The sequence below is a fragment of the Lathyrus oleraceus genome, chromosome 2 (assembly GCF_024323335.1).
Source record: "Lathyrus oleraceus cultivar Zhongwan6 chromosome 2, CAAS_Psat_ZW6_1.0, whole genome shotgun sequence".
Lineage (NCBI taxonomy): Eukaryota > Viridiplantae > Streptophyta > Magnoliopsida > Fabales > Fabaceae > Lathyrus > Lathyrus oleraceus.
In genome coordinates this window covers 480,476,191-480,480,469 of record NC_066580.1, presented here as the reverse complement: position 1 = coordinate 480,480,469, position 4,279 = coordinate 480,476,191, and positions in this window count along the sequence as shown.

Here is a 4,279-nt window from a genome sequence, read left to right as displayed (position 1 = left end):
TAATAAATTATTTGTGTCATGTATTGTGTTTTTTAAAATATATTTATTTTAGTTTGATATATTTTTAATGTATAATTTTGTAATGTATTTTAGTATATTTTAATTAAATTGTTTCAATTATATTTTTATATAATATAAATGTGGAGTATTAACTAGTAGATGATGTGGCTAATGTCGAATTGTAGAATTTTTCCTAGATCTAGGGATCAAGACCTACAAGAAGGGGTGTTTGCCTAAGCATGAGACTAACATGGCAAACATGCATGAATGATATTGCCTAATCATGAGACTAACAAGGCAAGTAAGAAATGGTATATCTAAGCATGAGACTAACAAGACAGACATGCATGAAGAAAGGGTTTTCCTAAGCATGGAGCTTATAGGGCAAATGTAAAAGGAAGAGGGTCTGCCTAAGCATATGACTAACAAGGCAGATATGCATGAAAGGGGTTTGCTTAAGCATGAGACTAACAAGGAAAGTATGAAATGGCCTGTTTAAGCATGAGACTAATAAGACACACATACATGAAGAAAGAGGGTATGTCTAAGCATGTGATTAACAAGGTAGATTTGCATGAGGGTTGCCAGAGCACATGGCTCCACCGGGAAATGCATGAGATTTGGCAGAGCATATGACTCCAAAGGGAAATGCATGAAGGTTGCTAGAGCACATGACTCCACAGGGCAATGTATCCTGGAATTTTGTGGGACTTATTTTAGAGTTTTTGATGGATTCTATGGATATTTGAAAAATGTAATTGAGTTGTTTAAAAAATATGAAAGTGTAATATAATATAAAAAATTTAATGGCCCCGTTAATAAATCCAAATAAAAATGATGGATGTGGGTAGAGCTGTCAAAATGGGCTAGCTCATATGGGCTGACTCGTCAGACCCAAAAAATCATAGGGCTTGAGTCTTAAAATTAGAGTCCATATTTTCAGGGTTTTTTAGCCCGACCCTAAAGAGCCCACTACGCATTAGGGTTAGCCCGTATGAACCTTCGGTAGCCTATTAGGTCTACATAGTTATAAATTTTAAAAAAAATATATTAATACTCATATTGTGTTACTCCAAATAATACATTGACCTTTCTCACCTCACTCAATTTTATCTCTATTCTATTCAACCTTTCTCTTTTAAGTTTTATACATTAATATAATCAACACTATTTTCTCGTATTCTATTAATTTCTCTTATCTTAAATATTCTAGTATTATGTTATACAATCTAGACATATGTTGTATTTAAAAACACATTATAATATTTATAAAAGATAATATAATACTTAAAAATGTATTACGTTTAAAATAATATAATTTTTAATTTTATTTATAATAAATATTACGGGGTTTTTATTTTAAATTTTTATGAAAATAAAGTCCGTTTAGGACCGGGTAGCCCAAAACCCATCTATGGTCGGGCCCGAGTAGTAATTTTCAAACCCATATTATAACATAGATTTTTTGGCTCAACCCTGAAAAGCTCGAGGCCCGTCAAAGCTGGCCCATTTAGGATTGGCCCTAAAAACTAGCATTGATGTGTATAATTTATAATTTGAGTGATCATCCTTCTTTTGAATTACCGACAGTTCCGAAGAATCACTATGTTAATGATAGTTATTAGACTTCATCATACTTATCTATTTATCTATCACTAGTGTTCAAAAAGACACTCTCCTGCTCGCTTGTCCATTTTTTTATCGCGTTAACACATATATTGTTAGTGCATAAGGTTGAAGACGAAGATGATGAAGATGGAGAGAGAAGAGAGAAAAAATATATCTAACTAAGTTTGAGAGATAAACTTTATTCACATTGTGTTATAAAATTCTGTTACACGTTTATATACACAAACATTAATGCCACATAAACGAAAATGCTAACCTACACTAACTGCGCAGTGCACCTTCTGAAAACTTAAAACCAACTACAACTCAAAAACTACACACCGCTTCTGAACAGCAACCTCAAAAGCTTCTGCTTCTGAGTCAGAACGCTGCTTCTGAATATCAATTACTTCTAACATAATATTTAAGCTTATTTTTAAGGTTTAATACTTTTTCCTTGCTCTATTTTCCTTTTCTATCAAGTCTATTATCAACGTAAAATTGAAAAACAATAAAAATACTATGCAGAAGTTACATAATCACGTGAATTACAAGTTATGTATTAGACATGAAACACATAATTTGAATTGGAAGTTAATAAACCAACCAAAACTATAATAAAGAAAGTACAAAATGTTTTTTGGAATATTAGAAATTACAAAGTGTAAAAACCGAAAAAAAAACAAGTCAGCCCAAAAACTTGTATCTTTTTTTATATAATTATAGATTCCCTCCCTCACTACAATAAATTATAAATTTCTTATCGATTTTTCACCTCGGTTAATTAGCTGATGCATGACGATGCTGCCAACCAATGTTTATTGATGTACTACTATCTTCGATTCTTTTTATAAAAGAAAAATTACTTTTTAGATTCATCTAAATTATATTATAAATTACATGATTATTCGGTGAATAATCAATATATATCAACTATATTATGGATTATATACATTGATTTTCAATTAATCTAAAAAAACTCATTTTTTTATAAATATAACAGATGGAGTATTTTAGAACAGACTTAGACAAGATTAGCCAATGATGATGTAAGTGTGACTCAATATGCCAAGACAATGTAGTAAAATCCTAGACAATACTACATGCGATGATGATGTAAGCGTGACGCCAATTTGCAATGGGTCAAAAACATAATATAATTATGTGACTCCAATTTCTATGACAATGCTGCAACAATTCTTTTGTCTATCCACCTATTGTGAATTGACTGAATTCAAGATCAAATGTTATGATCTTGCGAAAATCCTCCTCTTAATTTAATTAATTCTTTTACTCAAAACATATTATAATTATAATCTATAACTTTATTTTCAACAATTTAAAGATATTAAAAGTATTCATTCTCTAAATTTTAACTTTTTTATAAGTATATATTAGTGAATATTGAAAGTTAATTCATATTTTTCTTATTGATTAGATTATCAATTTAAATTTCAATTACAATTTTTTAAGCAAATAAATCTAACATATCTATATCATATTCATTTAAATAAAATATTGCATTTATAATTTATTACAAAAACTAATGCACCTATTTTTTAAATATATTTATTTATTTTTAATATTTCCTTTTTAAATAACTAATTATTTTTTTTTCTTTTTTCTCAACTTTCAATTTCAATTAAATTTTATAGTAATTATTACTTAAACTAAATAATTTATTCTTGTAAAGATTTTTTAATCATTCCTTTTCGATTCCATTTTTTTATCAAATAAAATCATTAATTTATGCTTTTAAAGATTTTTCTAATCCTTCCCTTCAATTTTTTTTTATAACAAAATCATTAATTTATGTTTTTAAAGATTTTTTAATCTTTCCTTTTCAATTCATTTTTTTCATCAAACAAAATCATTAAGGCAATGTATGACATGCATATTTTAGAGTTTAGAACTTATAATTTATAAGCTCATGTAATAACGAAAGACTTGTTTGATAGCGATCTTTTTATAACGATCTTTTTATCAAGAGCTTATAATTTATTTCACTAATTTATAATTTATTTTTTAATGCTATTTCAAATAGAATTTTAGTTTATATCTTATTATTTTTTCTTCCACTTCTATCCTTATTATTTTAAGTTAAATTCAATTTTACCATTTATAATTTATTTTAATATTAAAAAAATTATGTATTAAATGCAATTAAAAAATATCCTTTGTGTCATTTTACATTTGTCAGTTAGTTGAACCGTTAATTTTACTAATCATTTCAATTAACTTATGAGCTATCAGTCATCAACCATCAGTTATAAGCTATAAATTATCAGCCATTAACCATCAATTATAAGCTATAAGCTATCAATTAACTTATTAGTCAACCACTAATTTTATCAAACAGAGCCTAAATTACTTTTTTTTTTGTATCAAAATGTTAATCTTATGGGTTTGGGATCCTTTTCTATGTGGAGAAAGACTCAAATATGTTACTCCATTTGTGTCTCACTTATTTTAAGTGAAGATGATTAATTTATGATAGAGAGAGAGAGAGAGAGAAATCTAGAAAAATTGATTTAAAATGAGAGAAAAAAGGAGAGAAACTTATTGTCATTTTTCTACAATCAGTCTTAGTAAATCTGCGATTTCAAATTCATTAACCGTTGGATCTAACTCATTTTTGGAAGATAGACTTGTAACATCTATGTTTATCTTT